Source organism: Poeciliopsis prolifica, unplaced genomic scaffold (assembly GCF_027474105.1).
Source record: "Poeciliopsis prolifica strain line A6 unplaced genomic scaffold, Auburn_PproV2 SCAFFOLD182, whole genome shotgun sequence".
In the NCBI taxonomy this organism is placed as follows: Eukaryota; Metazoa; Chordata; class Actinopteri; order Cyprinodontiformes; family Poeciliidae; genus Poeciliopsis; species Poeciliopsis prolifica.
Window position 1 is genome coordinate 35,001 of NW_026562557.1, and position 18,221 is coordinate 53,221.

The 18,221-nt window shown below is 45.4% G+C and overlaps 1 pseudogene; it reads left to right on the plus strand.

Moving 5' to 3' along the window:
* The window catches only part of LOC129356635 (transcription factor COE3-like), a 99,707-nt pseudogene that overhangs the window by 28,535 nt on the left and 52,951 nt on the right, over window positions 1-18,221 (plus strand).

Sequence of the window (18,221 nt, forward strand, 5' to 3'; positions counted from 1 at the left end):
TAAAGAGGACAAGTCCTAAAGGAGACGAGACCTAAAGGAGACGAGTCCTAAAGAGGACAGATGCCGTTTCCAGCAGGGGAATCTAAAACCTGTAGGACTGGACTCTGTCCCCTGAGGACGGGGTGGGACATCTGGTGGACAGCTGTTGAGTCAGGACTTTCTCTGTTCCAGTAAATTGGTTTATTCCCAGATTAAACTGGCAGAGCGTTAGAAAAACGTTCTTCATGTCAGAAGTGACCCGCGTCTCCCGCTTGTGTCTCTGCAGCCGATCCTGTACGAAGGTCAGGACAAGAACCCAGAGATGTGCCGCGTCCTCCTCACCCACGAGATCATGTGCAGGTAAGAACCGGCGGCCAGGTGAGCAGAGAGACGTGTCAACACATGAGCTGTGTTGTCCTGCATCTACATCTGGAACAGCACCAAGCAGGGGCGCCACCAGAAATCTTGGGCCCCATGAAAAAATGATAGATTGGCCCCCTGACCAGCCACTGTCGCAATATTTTGAGTCTATCTGACTCATCAAAAGCATCACAGTTTTAAAGGCCTGCAACTGTCTTGCTTTCTTTGGTTCAATACTAATAACTAGCACAATATTTACTGCTCTTGAATTTACACCCAACAGTCGACATACAGTTAGCAAGGAGGTTGTCTAGGTTACCCTGTTTGACAGTTTGTTATGAGACATGAAAACAATCAACCTCCTCCACCTGCTCCCTAACCCTAACCCTAACCTGCTCCCTGAGCTGCTATTGCTGGGTAAAGTAATGCAACGTTCCAATCAAAACAACCAATCTGAACCAGGAGGAGGGGCTTGGCGCTGTCAATCATCCTCATTCACTCACTGCTAAATGTGTTGATAGTTATCAGGAAATGATAACTATTTCCTGTTTTCATTACAGGAAATAGTTTATCTGCCATCATTGGTAGCTATGCTAACTAGACTTCACAACAGGTTATGCTAGCTGGAGCATAGGGATGAGCAGCCACATAAGATAGTGATTGACAGCACTAAAACTCTCCTGCTTCTGATTGGGTGTTTCTAGATAGTTCTTGGAGAAAGCAGAGGAAAGAGATTTTTATATTTCTATACCATACTGCCACAACATAATGACAGTTTTAACAAATATGTAAAATAAATTTTTTTTATAAAAGTTACTGCAGATTTAATTTCCCTCAGCAGAGGAAAGTTAAGTGGTAAAAGTCCAAGTTCAGTGTGTGAATATGTGGTTAAATTCTTTCCTTCATTGATTAAATGTTAGTGAAATGGAAGCTAACAGTCTGTAGCTAAGCTAACTGTGCTAAATGGTTGATAATCTCACAGTCTACCCGCCTCTCGGAGAAAAACTGGGATACAAATTGTCACTCTTACCTTTTTCTCTCTCTGTCTCTCTATTTTTTGAAAACCTGACTTTATTACTGGCACAGTCGTTCTTGTTTTCTACCAACTGCTGCTGAACATCGTAAAGCCAAGCAGGACGGAGCCGATTCATGCAGATCCAGGAGCTTCAGGAGAAATATTAATGTGTGTTTTTTGGTCTGGGAGGGGGAACATTTAACTTTCACTGCTAGAAGAAATTTTGGAAAACACTATATAATTAATTTTGTAATTGCCAGGGCCTCATTTTTCTTTATTTGTATGAAAAAAAATTGTTGAGGGCCCCCTGTTGGTCAGAGTCCCTTAGAATTGTGCTAATTCCAAGGGGCCCTATTTCAGGCCCCTGGCCCCAAGTACTGGTGAAGGGTTTCATTGGCCGGTTTGGTTGGTCGTTTCTGGACATTAACATCTCTAAAACCAAACAATGTTAATCAATTTTAGAAAGAATCCGCCTTGCTCTAGGTTTTATTCAGATTGTTCAATGTTATAAATATCTTGGAACAATTATTGATAACCGCTTGACCTTTGAGGTCAATGCAGATGCAGTCTGTGCTACGGCTCAGCAGGGCTTCCATTTGACCAGAAATGAAGGGGTTTTAATGTTGACATTGTTTTTATGAAAATATTTGTTTCATTTGTTTCAAATTTGAAACTTTAATTTGTTGGTTTGAGGGCCTAACCCTGAAAAATAAGCACAGAAGAAAGAGCATTACATGATAGGAAACGATAGGAGCAGTAGTGCTACAGAGCCAGAGTAACGAGGAAGGCTGAAGCGATCTGAGCTGACCGTCATCCTGCTTTCTGCTCCCAGATACATGGCGATTAGATGTAACACAAAGACATCTAAATGTTCTTTAGTCACTGTTAAACTGTGCTGACGGATGTTGTACTGCGTGCTTCATGGACGTGGTGGTGTGTTTTTATTGTTGTTTTTATGTATTTATCTGCAGTTGACCTTGTTGTCTCCAAAGCTAATTTTCCAGTGGCTGACAGGTGGAAACCACAGCAAACAGGTGTCTGATGCGAACACACCAAAAACAAATGAATACAAAAAAATCTTAGAATCACAATCAAAACTAAAACGTCAACAGCCCTATTAGCTTAGCTATGGAACCGCCTAGCCCTATTAGCTTAGCTATGGAACCGCCTAGCCCTATTAGCTTAGCTATGGAACCGCCTAGCCCTATTAGCTTAGCTATGGAACCGCCTAGCCCTATTAGCTTAGCTATGGAACCGCCTAGCCTTATTAGCTTAGCTATGGAACCGCCTGGCCCTATTAGCTTAGCTATGGAACCGCCTAGCCCTATTAGCTTAGCTATGGAGCCGCGTAGCCCTATTAGCTTAGCTATGGAACCGCCTAGCCCTATTAGCTTAGCTATGGAACCGCCTAGCCCTGTTAGCTTAGCTATGGAACCGCCTAGCCCTATTAGCTTAGCTATGGAACCGCCTAGCCCTGTTAGCTTAGCTATGGAACCGCCTAGCCCTGTTAGCTTAGCTATGGAACCGCCTAGCCTGTTAGCTTAGCTATGGAACCGCCTAGCCCTGTTAGCTTAGCTATGGAACCGCCTAGCCCTGTTAGCTTAGCTATGGAACCGCCTAGCCCTATTAGCTTAGCTATGGAACCGCCTACCCCTGTTAGCTTAGCTATGGAACCGCCTAGCCCTATTAGCTTAGCTATGGAACCGCCTAGCCCTGTTAGCTTAGCTATGGAACCGCCTAGCCCTGTTAGCTTAGCTATGGAACCGCCTAGCCCTGTTAGATTAGCTATGGAACCGCCTAGCCCTATTAGCTTAGCTATGGAGCCGTCTAGCCAGGGGTGTAAATTAGTGTAACCTGATTGTCTTTCTCTTTTGATATGATTACACAAAATATCTTTTTTTTCAGTTTTTTCTATTATTCCTTACCTGAGTGAAACACTTCAGAAAAACTGTTATTGTTTTAACCGTATTACTTTAAGATTGGAAGGCCCCTTTTTTTAAATGTCTTCTTCCGTGGTATTGTCGTTAAATTATTTGCGCCCCTTAGACTCTCCCTTCTGTCATGTTGTCATGGGGGACAGGCCTTGGAGCGGGCAGCCTGTAACACGGTTGTTTTGTTTGTTCTTGTCAGAAGAAATCGAGAAACCACCTTTTTAAAGACCAGCCGGTTCCATTAACACCCACCACTGGCCAAATGCGGGTAAGAAATGACAAGGCGTGGAAATTGGAGCAATGTACCACCGGTCATAAAATAACACTGCGCTCAGTTTGAACTCCGGTCTGACCTACAGACTGACGCACATATATAGGACAGCCGAGGCTGGTTGATTTTATCCATGGCAAAAGGTTCATCCAATGAAATTCCTCCATCCTCTTTGGCCCATCCCCTGCCTCTCAGGTAAGAAATGGTGCCATTTCGGCTAATCGGAGTTGGATAAGGCTCCAGAATGGGTTATAGTTAATAATTATTTTGGAAGTTTTAAGGATACAAAAATTATATATACTGATGGGTCAAAAGATCCAAATAGTGGTAGAACAGGAGCAGCTGTGAATATCCAACATCACAAAATCATGATTAAAAGAAGATCAACATTACCTTGCACTGTTTACAGTTGAATTACTTGCCATAATATTAGCATTAGAATGGTTGATTTATAATATTAGGGAAGAAAGTAAATATATAATTGCATCAGATAGTCAAGCAGTATTATTAAGTATTCAGTCTGGCAAATCTTGTAGATTAGATTTATTATTAGATATATATCACAAATTAGTTCAGATATATAATAAGAAATGTTTTATTCGATTTGTCTGGATTCCTGCTCATGTTGGAATAGAGGGAAATGAAGAAGTTGATATATTAGCTAAGCAGGTTTTGAAATCAAATACTGTAAATTTAAGTCTTCCTTTAAGCAAAAGTGAAGGAAAAAATATCATTCAGAATAAAATGATTAAGATTTGGCAGGAACAATGGACTAATCATGACACTGTTAGAGAATCATATAAGATACAAAAGTTTGTGGGGGTTAATAAAAGTATAAATGGAAGACGGAAAGAAGAGGTAGTCATATCTCGGTTAAGAATTGGCCATAGTAGACTTAATAGTTCTCTTTTTAGAATAGGGAAACATGAAACAGGAACTTGTGATTATTGTAATCAGATGGAAACAGTAGAACATATTTTATTAGAATGTAATAAGTATTTAGAGGAACAGAAACAATTATAATCGATTTTAAATAGGGAAAAAATTGGATTCTGAATAATAAATCTTTTAGAAAATAAATCAATCTTTATTAGAAATAAATTAATTAGATTTTTAAAGAGTGCAGGGTCATTTAATCGTATTTAAAGTAGGTATGCATGTGTGTATATGAGCACTCATGCATATACATATGAGTATATGTGGTGCGAAATTACACTTTGGTACATACCATTGAAGTATGTATTATTATTTTCCCTCTGAGATCATTGATGACCACACTCCAGTCTGATAGGTGGCGGTAAATGCACCTTAAGTTGTTTGCCATCCGCCAATTAAAAAACAGAAGAAGAAGAAGAATCGGCGTTTGAGAGAAATTAGCGGGTATGTGACGCGGCGGGTCAGAAAAACCGCGGGAACAAAAACTAACAGCACAGAGTCCAAGCAGAAAAAGTATCCGACATGTTTACCACACAAAGTCTGACCGCTGGAGCAGATTCAGGAGGAGAAGGACGGAGAATTAGCGAGTTGTTGCTAATGATCGGAGGACCAGGAACAGATTGGTTATCCGCTGTAGCCCGGTAAGAAGGGAGGACACACACCTGTTGAACCAGGTGTGTGTGTGTGTGTGTGTGTGTGTGTGTGTGTGTGTGTGTGTGTGGTGTGTGTGTGTGTGTGTGTGTGTGTGAGAAAGAGAGAGAGAGACCGGGAGTCAGGAGGGAAGCCACAGGTAAGCTAGCAGGTAGTTAGATAACATATCATGGCGGCGCGTGGAATTGATCATGACACGTTTTTGGTGTTTGGAATAATAATAATAATAATAAAAAAAAACTGTGAATTTAAATATAAAACCTTAAAGTAAGAGGGACAATAGAACAGTTAGAAAACAACTGTTAGCATTCAAATGAACAGACAGTATCTTCACTAGATAATGTCTGCAGCCAAAATGCGGAAATGTCCAACATGGCAACGGATTGCAGAAATTTGGTGGTTAGGGTTAGTTAAGTTTGCTGTTAGTAATTACTGAAAGCGATCTGCGCTTAAATTAGTTTGTACAAGTACAAATGTGTCTCATCAGTTAGGGCTAAGAATAAGTGAGAAAGTGCAAGGCCTGATGGGATTTGTAGTCAAGGGAAACGTTACACACAGGGGTGAAAGCAAGCGATCCGGTGAGCAGCCCACCTGCTGGACCGGCTGATGCTAGCAGTCCATGCGGCTAACAGCTGAGCTGGCAGAACATCTGGATCAGACCTGCAGATGGGAGAAGTTGTAGTTTAATCGATCCTGAGCTGGAGCTCCAGCCGTCCTTGCGCTTCTAATGATTCATTAATGCTCCTAATTGGAATTATTGTCAGATGGAGCGAAGGCAAGAAAGCCAGATTTAAATGCCAGGAAATTCCTGCAGCTGATCAATAATTCAAAGCCTTGTCATCCATCGATCAGAACCATGAAAGTTCTGCTGAGATTCAGCGCAGATTCGAGAACATCTGCAGAAAAGGGAATCATTTCTCCATGAGGGCCCTAATATGATCGTTCCTGCAGGTTTTCCACCTGCAGACATGAAAGTGTTGGATTTGGAGGGAAAGGCTGCAGCCAGCGGCGAACAAGGCCCGGTTCTTCCAGAACCAGTGGATTCTGGCCTGTGATCAGAGCGTCGTGTCCTCAGGACAGGATGTGACATCACAACCCGGATGTTGTCTAGGGGTTCTGAAGTGCAGCTGAGCTGCTGCCGGGTTGTTCTGCCAGCAGAGTGACAGCAGTAATTTGTTTTATTTCTCCTCCAACACGCACACGCACACATGCACACACACAACAACACACACACACACACACACACACACACACACACACACACACACACACACACCCTGAGGAGGTATGTGTTGCTCCTCTCAGTCATTAGCCGGCCGGTGTCGGCCGCCCGGGGCCGGGGGGAAGCGTCATTAAGGCGGCACGCTGGACGCTCAGCCAAGGTTTTTTGGTGTTTGGAAAGGGGCCCCGGTCCCCGGAGGGGCCCCAGCAGAGGCTCCTGGGGTCCAGTTGTTTATAACACTTCTTTGGCGGTTTGGAGGAGCTTGTCACCACAGCGCACCAGTGGGTTTCCAATGCTAATTGGTCTCCTGGAACTTTCACTAATGGTTCCTCGTAGCTGGGGAATAAATTATTGTGGCAACAGTCGCACGGCAGCAGCCGCCCAGACACAAACACTGCGCTGATTTTCAGATTTTTCTCTACTTAGAGATCAAACAGCGTGATAAATGATTCATAAAGCGTCTCATTTGGCATTCGAAGCCTCGATTTGACGCTTGTTTGTCAAATGGCAATTTGATTCAGGACAGCATGGGGCCGATGCTGGAGTGTAATTGGACGTCACGGGTCAGATGCAGTGTGATTAATTTTTAAGAATTACCGGAAGATATGCTAATGCTGCTCAGCGCAGTAAGAGAAGAAGAAGCTTGTCAGAAGATTATGTCTGATGTTGACTTCATGTCTTGTTATTAATGATGGATAAACTCCAGGAAATCCATTGGAACAAATGTGGGAATGTTTCCTCTGAGGCTGAAACGGGAACGACTCGGATGTCTGAGCCGGTTCATTTCGTTTTCCTGTGAAAATGTTCATAATGGCAGCTCGCAATTTTCCCTGCGCTGTGACTGTCAGGCAGCTTCTCATGAAAGATTATGGCAGCAAACTCGAGCAGATCTGTTTACATCAGAACTTTTAAATGCATCTCATTTGATCCAGGATCAGTATTGCTGCATGTTCCCTCCATCTAACTGGAATACTTACTGCGCCTGCAGGCAAAACTCAGGGCTGCACAAACATTTTAACAAGCCTCAAAAAGAAATTAAAGGTCGAATCAAAATGAGACAAAGCTGATCGGTTCGGATTCTTTCACTTTTCATTTTCTTTGCTAATGAAGCAAAAAAACTTCAATAAAGTCAGTTTGATGATTTTACAATTTAAACGTGTAAAATTTTCTCCAAATCTTCAGATTTCAGGCCTTCATTGATCACTCGGACGTTCATGCAAACTTTGTTTTCATGTTTTCATTTTATATTTCAGTAAATAAATTACTGACGTAAAAATCTCATTTGATTCTTTTTTTAAAATTAGTTTTATTGTCATAAAATTATCCTTAAATATTTCAGCTGGATTTTTAGGAACAGAGTTTAAAACCTGTTTCGGTTCCGGTTCTGATCTTCACTTTAAAAGAGTCCAAATGTCCTGCAGGACTCTAACACTGAGCTCCACCGGCTCTGTAGCGCCCACATAGAAACCTGGAGCTCCTCAGAGTTCTGGTTCTGACTGATCGGTTCTGCCGACATTTATGAAGATCCAGAACCGGACCCTCCCAAGCCCGGTTCTGGTTCTGGAGCTGCAGGCTTGAAGAGGATGGGTTCTGCTGTCAGAAGTTTGCCAGACCTTCTGACAGGGCCGGTTCAGTTTGGACCTCTGACATCCTGAGATGAAGACGATGCTGCAGACATGAGATCAGATTGGATGGAAGAGTCGACAGAACCAGAACCGGTCTGTTACCAGGAGGTTCTGAAGACTCTGGCTTGTTCTAACGGCTCTATTCTTTCCACAGTCGGTGCTGTGACAAGAAGAGCTGCGGAAAACCGGAACGAAACGCCTTCGACCCGGTCATCATCGACAGGTAGGAACACACCTGACCTCATATAACCTCAGCTGACCTCTCATGACCTCACCTGACCTCATATAACCTCTCATGACCTCACCTGTCCTCTCATAACCTCACCTGTCCTCTCATGACCTCATCTGTCCTCTCATGACCTCATATAACCGCACCTGACCTCATATAACCTCTCATGACCTCACCTGTCCTCTCATGACCTCATATAACCTCTCATGACCTCACCTGTCCTCTCATGACCTCACCTGTCCTCTCATGACCTCATATAACCTCTCATGACCTCACCTGTCCTCTCATGACCTCACCTGTCCTCTCATGACCTCATATAACCTCTCATGACCTCACCTGACCTCTCATGACCTCTCTTTGATGGGTTCAGCTTCCTGTCTCTGTTCACTTCTAACTGGTCTGTAATCCCGGTTCATGGTTCTGTTGGTCGGTTCTGGTTCTGGATCCGGTCCCGGTCTGTGAACAGCAGGTGTTTCATGGCCTCCTGGAGCAGCATCAGTCTGAGCTGCGGCCTAATTAAAGCCCGGCGCAGCTGGCACGGCGGCTCCGTTTCTGCTTGTTTCTCACCTCCCACTTCCTGCGAACCGTTTTCATCAACACCAGGAAGCGGCAAAAACGATCAGAGCGGCGGCAAGTCGAGACAGCCGCCGCTTCTCCTTCATCGCCCGATGATCTGGGAAACAGCCGCCGGTTCTGACGAGCCACCGACTCCTCAGTAGAACCACCAGAACCAGAACCAGGAGCCCCTGCTGCGTTCAAACCGAGATCTTTAATCCAGGCAGGAGGAGCAGAACTCGTCCTGCTCCGTCCTTCTGTGATTGGCTGATTGGGGGTTGGTCTGTGGCCAGGTGAGACCAACACCCCCAATCAGGAGCAGGAGCTGCAAGTCCCAACCTGTCAGAGACTCTCTTACACACACACACACACACACACACACACACACACGCACGCACACACACATATGCATGCACACTTATGCATGCACATAGCATAGAATAGCATAGCATAGCATAGCATAGCATTTATTGTCATTGAACAGGATTCAACGAAATTTCTATTGCAACTCCGTGCAAAAAGTCAAATATACAATATTAAATAAAACAAACACACAATAATAATAATATATACAACTAAAATTAACTAAAGGCACTCAACCACACCAAAGAAGAAGCAGCAGGTCCAATTATGGTAAAAGTGCAGATGATGTGACAGTGCAAGTGCAGAACAATATGGCTGTGTGGGGGTGGGGGTGTGGGGGGGGGGGTTTGTGAGGTTATGATATGTGTGGGAGGGGGCGGCAGGGAGTAATGGCTCTGACGGCTGTGGGGAAGAAACTGTTTCTCAGTCTGTTTGTTGTAGTCCGTATATTCCTGAACCGCTTGCCTGATGGCAGCGGCACAAACAGTCTCCATGGCTATGGATCCAGCTCTCTTCTTGACCCGGCCTATGTAAATAGAGTCCAGGTCCGGGAGGGGGCATCCCACAATGCCTTGTGCTGTTCTCACCACCCGTGTCAGTTGTTTCCTCTCCAGTGCTGTGCAGCCACCATACCACACAGTCACGTTGAGGCAGAGGACGCTCTCGATCGTCGCCCTGTAAAAGTTCAGGAGCAGCCGTGAAGAAAGTCCAGCACGTCTCAGTTTCCTGAGGAAGAAGAGCCTTTGTTGTGCTTTCTTCACCAGGTGGGAGGTGTTGGTATTCCAGGAGAGGTCAGAGGTGATGTGGAGGCCCACGAACTTGATGTTGTCCACACGCTCCACCTCTTCTCCATCTATGAGAAGGGGAGTGTGACCCGTCCTCCTGGACCTTCTGTAGTCCACAATGACCTCCTTGGTCTTCCCTGTGTTCAGCACCAAGTTATTGGCTGAACACCACTGAGTGAGCTGCAGAATCTCCTCTCTGTAGTGGGTCTCGTTGTTGTCTGAAATGAGACCCACTACTGTTGTGTCGTCCGCGAACTTGACGACTGTGTTGGTGGGGTGGATGGCAACGCAGTTGTGTGTAAACAGGGTGAAGAGAGCTGGGCTGAGAACACAGCCCTGCGGCGTGCCTGTGTTGAGGACCAGTGGGGACGATGTTGAGCCACCTATTCTCACCACCTGAGGCCTGTTGGTGAGGAAGTCTCTGATCCAGTGGCACAGTGAAGCAGGCAGCCCCACCTTGAGTAGCTTCAGCACCAGCTTGTCTGGGATGACGGTGTTAAATGCTGAGCTGAAGTCTACAAATAGCATCCTGACGTAGGTGTTGGGATGCTGCAGATGGGACAGGGCTGTGTGCAGAGTGATGGAGACAGCATCCTCTGTTGACCGGTTCGCTCTGTAGGCGAACTGGAGGCTGTCCAGGTCTGCAGGGATGAAGTGTCTGATGTACCTCAGAAGAATCCTCTCAAAGCACTTCATGATCACCGGGGTCAGAGCGACGGGCCGGTAATCGTTCAGGCTGGTGATGGTCGTCTTCTTCGGTACAGGGATGATGGTGGAAGACTTGAGACACTCAGGAACCATGGTGACCTGCAGGGACAGATTGAAAATGTCCAGAAACACTCCTGCCAGCTGGTCGGCGCACGTTTTCAGCGTCTGGCCTGACACCTTGTCCGGTCCTGTAGCTTTGTGGGTGTTGATCCTCCTCAGGGTGGACGTCACCTGGTGCTGCTGCAGGACGAGAGGCTGGTACTGCTCTTCCAGTCGGGGTAGATGTACAGCTTCTCTGCTGCCCACCGTGTCAAAGCGGGCAAAGAAGCTGTTTAAGGTGTCAGGCAGGGTGGGGTCGCGGCTGGTCAGCTGAGTGCTGTGTTTGTAGTCTGTCATGGTCCTGATGCCTCTCCACATGCTACTGGGGTTGTTGTTGATGAAGTGTTCCTCAATCCGCTGTTTGTACTGGAGCTTGGCCTGCTTAATTCTTTTTCAGTTCCGACCGGGCCCTGCTATAAGCCAACCTGTCTCCAGATCTGTAGGCAGCATCCCAGGCTTTCAGCAGGGCCCGTACTGTGCTGTCCAGCCATGGTTTCTGGTTTGGAAACACTTTTATGGTCTTAACGGGAGGACAGCATCGGTGCAGAACTGAATATAGGACAGAACGGACGATGAGTATTCCTCCAAGTCTGCTCCGTCCCTGAACACACTCCAGTCTGTGTGCTCAAAGCAGTCCTGAAGTGCAGAGGAGGCTCCTCAGTCCAGACCTGAACTATTCTGGTGGTCGGCTTAGTTCTGCAGGCCAGAGGCTTGTAGACAGGAATCAGCTCCACTGAGATGTGGTCAGACATGCCCAGATGTGGACCTGCTACAGTCTTGTAGGCTCCGGGGGTATTGCAGTAGACCTGATCCAAAATGTTATTGTCTCTGGTGGGAAAGTTTATGAACTTGTGGAATTTGGGAAACACAGCCTTCAGTTCCACGTGGTTAAAGTCCCCCGCCACAATCATGGCCGCCTCCGGGTTGGAGTTCATCTGCCCGCTGATCAGGCAGTATAGCTCCTCTAATGCTAACTTAGCATTAGCCCGCGGTGGTATGTAGACGGCCACGATCACAATGGACGAGAGTTCTCTCACCAACTTGAAGGGTCTGCATTTCACCGCCAGATATTCCAAGTCAGGAGAGCAGAATGTGCCGACAGAGTGTGTGGCTGTACACCAGGCATTGTGTACATACAATGCCAAACCTCCGCCTCTGCTCTTACCCGAAGCTGCCGTCCGATCCGCCCGGAACAGAGCGCGCCCCGTTATCTCCACCGCTGAGTCTTGGATGTTTCATCCAGCCAGGTCTCTGTGACAACAGTCACACAGCTGTCCATCCGGCGAGAGATAATTCGGAGTCGCACCTCGCGATTTTGTTGACGAGGACCTGGCGTTGGCGAGGAAGAGGCTGGGGAGGGCCGGTCTGTGAGGGCCGGTCTGTGAGGGCCGGTCTGTGAGGGCCGGTGTGTGGGCCGGTCTGTGAGGGCCGGTCTGTGAGGGCCGGTCTGTGAGGGCCGGTGTGTGAGGGCCGGTCTGTGAGGGCCGGTGTGTGAGGGCCGGTCTGTGAGGGTTAGCTCGTAGCCTTGCACGCACGCCGGCTCTCTTGCCCCTCTTTTGTTTGCGCTGCCTCCTCCGTCGCCTTCGCAGCAGGGGGGGAATGATCATAGTTCCAGGTGTTCGAAGCAGCTCTGGAGGAATAAAGTCCAGCTTGGTGGGTGTGTGAAGTCCAAACTGTGCCCCTATGTTCCACAGTTCTGATCTGCTATAAGTTGTCAAGGCTTCCAGTAGTGTGTTGAGCGAAGACATCAATAAAAACAGGCTAACAAAAAACGAAAACACGGGAGCTCCGAGCCGCTGCGTCTACACGCGCCGCCATCTTGCACACACACACACACACGCACACACACACACACATGCATGCACACACACACACGCACACACATATGCATGCACACACACACACGCACACACACACACACACTTATGCATGCACACACACACACATGCTCGCGCACACAGCGGGGAGCGACCTCTCACCTCTGATGTGTTTTATTGTCACCTCTCGATGTTTCATCCCATGACTCGGCTCAGAAGACCTTTCACAATAAAAGCACAAACTGAGGACTCGACTCTCAGCGGTCTGCTGGTTCTGGTTCTGGTTCTGGAGGTTCAGGTGTTTGGTTAGAAATGATTGATTTGCTGGTTCTGAGTCTATTTGTTCTCAGATCACTGAGGTTCTGGTTTCTTTGGTTTGGACGTTTCTTTCGGTTCTGTTCTGGTGCAGAAATAACAAGTTGATGTTCTGGTCTGAATGGACCGGTTCTGTCCTGCCTTGGATAGACCAGTTGAAGCTCTGGCCCGATCCAAACCGGACCAGGTCCTGTCTCAGTGGGTCAGTTTCTGTCCGAAAGTCTTCCTTTGGTTTCTCTGCATTTGACGCTGCGATTCTGACACAGGAACCGACACACACACACACACACACACACACACACACACACACACACACACACACACACACACACACACACACACTCTCTCTCTCTCTGGACTCTTGGTGTTGTTGTTTCTCGGTTCTCTGCTGATTTACGGCTCCACCGGTTTAGCTGCGTTTTAGAGCTCGTTAACTAATGCAGGGATTTATTGCGGTGTTGCCCCCTTTCTCCACCCATCTGCCCCTCTGTGTGGGTGGGTTGGAGGGGCAACGTGGCGCTTTTTAGTGACCCATCATGCAAATGATGCAGCTGCCATAAAGCAGGCCTCTGACTGGAGAGAATCAAACATCTTCTGTTTCTGAACTCTAGTTTGTATTTTCCCTCCATCACATAACAAGGTGCAGCACCACCTGCACACACACACACACACACACACACACACACACACACACACACACACACACACACACACCACACACACACACACACACACAGGTTGAACTGTTTGAATGCGTTTGCAGCAATGCAGTCTTTGGTTGCATGAGGCTTTCAGAGGCTGTTGGCAAGCAGCGTCCAGCCGCCCCGCAGCGTCCAGCCGCCCCGCCGCGTCCAGCCGCCCCGCCGCTGTGTGTGAATATAAATGTGAGCCGATGCTCCTCAGTCGTTTGCCGGTTAATGGCTGAAATCCTGCCGAGGCAGCAGATCGCAGCGCTGACAGATCGCCGCAGCTTCACTGTTATTACACGCTAATATTGCAATTAGATGGGTGGCCAAGTTGCCCGAGCGGGGCAATAAATTGCCACAGAGTGTCAAAGTGGTGGAGGAGGCTGGGCTGTAATTACCCGCAGCGCCGGCGGTGCCCCCGACTCCCTCACCTCCTGAGCCTTACATGGAGGTCACGACCCTCAGAGGCTCCATTTACAGCACTGGGGAGGCACGCTTAGTGTGATGGAGAGTGACCTTTGACCTCAAACAAGCAGGGGCCTCACACGGACAACACGCACTAATGTGAAAGGACTGACACCTGAAGCCGTGCCTCGCCTCCCTCTTGGATACTGAATAACATTTTCAGGCAGAAAATGCATTGTGCTCTGGTTCCGGTTCTGGTTCTGAACCGAAACCCAAGTGGATCTTTAAGCCGCTCCGTGATTTCTAAACTACCAGCAGTAGTGCGTTCTCTGAGATCTAACTTCCTGGGTTTAGTCAGAATGCCAGCTATAGCTGAACCAGAACCACCTCTGTTGTTCTTCCAGTCTGTTTCTGTGGATGCCATTGAATAGGCCAGTCTAGTCTTTGACTAGGCCAGTCTAGTCTTTGACTAGGCCAGTCTCAGCAATGTAACCAGGGAAAGCGTGTGAACGTGGCTTTTTTCAGTGATGCTGATTTAACCAGATTGTTAGGCCTGTCGCGATAAATAATAAATCAATTAATCGCACGATAAATTAAAACTATCGACCTCATTTCAATTATCGTCTGTATCGTTTCTTCCTGCCTTTTTCTCTTCCTGTTGATGACACTGAATGAAAAAAGGCTCAACTCCACTGACCCTCCCTTCCTTATTTCTTAGAGTAATGCCAGCGCGCTGCACCATCTGATGTCGCCGATTGTCGATTCATTATCAAAACCTGAGACACATTAGCTGACAGCAAGCCTCGCTATAACGGTTCGATCGAACCGCGTTGTGTCCAACAATGGACACAAAATAATAAGTCCAGTTCACTAATTTTGAAACCAGGCATTAATCAATTCCTTACTATAATCTACCTGCAATGCATGCGGCTAGTGTCAGTCTGACTGAATGAAAATCATTATAAACTATTTATGTCATGTTAACGAAGAACAGCTGAAAAGTTACCAGGTTTTCTGCTAGAAATTTTGCTCCAACTCCCTAGTTATTTATATTTTCTTTGCACAAAATGTTGAATAAACATTCATGTTGTTTCCGATGTCTGCTGGACTTCGGGTTGCATCGTGTCAGCTGTTCGGGATTCCCTCCGTGTTTCCCCTCAGAAAGCAGAGGAGAATCCGCGCTTTCTGATTGGCTACCGGTCACATTCAATAGGCTGCGTCACTCTCCCATTGTGGATAAATCCTTGATTTAGATCGAGCAACGATCTACCGTAACACACAACGATCTACCATAACACACAACGATCTACAGTAACACACAACGATCTACCATAACACACAACGATCTACAACACACAACGATCTACAGTAACACACAACGATCTACAGTAACACACAACGATCTACCGTAACACACAACGATCTACAGTAACACACAACGATCTACAGTAACACACAACGATCTACAGTAACACACAACGATCTACCGTAACACACGACGATCTACCGTAACACACAACGATCTACAGTAACACACAACGATCTACAGTAACACACAACGATCTACAGTAACACACAACGATCCATAGTAACACACAACGATCTACAGTAACACACAACGATCTACAGTAACACACAACGATCTACAGTAACACACAACGATCTACAGTAACACACAACGATCTACAGTAACACACAACGATCTACAGTAACACACAAGGGACAATCTCAGAACGAAGAACGTTCTCAGATTGTCGTTCTGGGTAATAATCCTTTAGTTTGAACTATTGCATCATTCAGTCGGATTCTTCTCTATTTAAATCTAATTATTACTGAAGGGCAATAAAATATACAGACTTCATAATCTGTACTCTTTTGGTTGAATGCAGTATTTATTTCCACTTTGGCTTTATGTTTAGTTTTTATTCAAGTACATTTATTGTTAATGGAGACTAAGAATCTATTTTATTTTTGTTTGTCTTATTTATTTTGTGTATCAGTCCCAGTGTCAAGTGTCTTTTGAAAGTAAAGTGTTTCCATCTTTGGCAGGAAATTGTATGTATTATTATGTAATTTTCATTAAATCAATGTAAAAAGGTCTTCAAACAATATTATCGTTTATCGCAATAATTTTTGAGACAATTTATCGCCCAGCAAAATCTGTTATCGTGACAGGCCTAGTGTCTGTTGTTCTAATCATGAAGGAAAGTTAGGAAAGATGGGAAGACCCAGGAAGAGGAGATGATAGATTTATTATTTCTTCTTAGTGTTCATGGTTGACTTGTTGAAATTGAGTCTCTGTCTTCTGCATATTGCTGGTTTTGGATTTGGTGTTTAGTTTTCTTGGATCATGCTGCAGCTGTTCCCCTGGAGGTTCACGCCTCATGACATCACTAAATTGATTTTTAGAATTTTAACTAAAATAAAACAAGCAAACGGCAGCAAGAAGATGTCATGGCAGAAAAACATTAAATCCTTTTCCATTTTCTCAGAGAAGAAGGTTTCAGGTCCGCTGCAGGCGCCGTTAGATCCAGTGGCTCAGTCAAAGGAAGGTTGCTTAACCTGTCAACAGCGGTAAACAAGATACAGGCGACGTTGATGTTTTTGTTTATGATTCAACCAAAGAACGTTTGGTTTCATAATAAATATGAAGTGACGTTTTACGCCATTTACATTCAGCATTCTCCAAGGCTTCAATCACTTCTCACCAGTAGAGCATTTCTCCACAGAGATTTCTTCCTTCCACACAATCTTCACTTCAATGGAACCTGAAATGGTATCTGAAATGTATGTTTGAAAATGATCGGCCAGCTCATCTTCTGACTTACAGCACAGAGAGATTTGAAGTTCCTGCCAAGTTTTCCAGGAAATATTTTGTCATAAATGCTTTGCTTCGTGATTCAGCAGATTGAACTTTCAGCGTTGACAGAGAAATGATGAGAGGGAACGACATCAACAGAGATATTAATAATATTGGCAGCCTGACTGCTGATCCGCTCCAGAGTCCTCATGTGTGTTTCCTGCCCCGCATGTTGAGTCGAGGCAAAGCTAGCAGCATAGCTCAGCTTTTTGCCCCTCTGTCTTCAGCTTGACAGGATGATGTTGAAATCTCCCTCAATCCTTAAACAGTCATAATCAATAAGATAACAGCTATTAAAGTCATTGGGAAAATTTGCCACATATTTGGGGTTTTTGCATAAAGTTAGTTTCAGAGATTTTAAAGGAGTCAAATTTTCCCAGAAAACTGTTTAGTTTAGTGAATCATAAAGTATTTTAGCTCTCTTATTTTCTCACCTAACTTACTAGGAGTTGCTGATTGGATTAGTACAGATGCTTCGTTATTGTAATCCAACATTTATCAGATCCAGTTTAGGTGACTGTTTATAAATCTCCACAGTTTTCTTTAGACATCGGATCAATTTGACGTTTGAATTTAAATCTTTATTTTTTATGATTGCTGTAATTCTCTGTAATTCAGTGATTATCCTCGCCGAGGGCTAATGCTAATGTTTCAATGCTAGTGATGTAGCATTGACCAAATAGCTTTTACCAGAAGCTTGATGAGAACATTGGACAGTAATAACCCTTCAACAACCGGGGGCCCCATGTATCAAACTGCGTAGTTTTCACACTAAAACTTGCCAGACAGACAAATTTAGAAAGTGTGATGTACAAAACAATCTGCATGTTTAAAGCCGCGCTGCTTTATACATCATACCTGATTTGGGTCTGCAGCTGATCTAGAAGCTGCTGCTGAAGTTCTGACTAAAACCAGGAAGATAGAGAACAGAAGACCAGTTTTAAATCCCTGTAGCTCAAAGAATAGACTTTAAAATACTTTAAAATCGCTCAACGGTTTAAAGATCTGCTGCTGTTGTATCAACCTGCCAGACCTCTCAGGTTCTGGTTCTGGTTCTGCTCTGCATCAGAACCAGAATCAAACGAGGAGAAGCAGCCTTCAGCATCTGTGCACCACAGATGTGGAACAAACTTCCAGAAAACTGTAAAACAGCAGAAACCCTGACTTCCTTTAAATCTCCACTAAAAACCAGCTGTTTAGTTTGATTTGAAACGTAATCAATTATTCACTTAATGAAGGAACTTGACTTAATGTCATGTTTTGATTGTTGATTCTATGTTGCATGACTCTGTGTTTTTATGTTTGTTAGGATGTAAAGCTGCAGAAATCAAATTTGATTGGTTGAAACGGAGCAGCTGCTGCTCCGCCTGTCGCCTCCATAAGAACATCTTAATGTAAATTGATGTAAA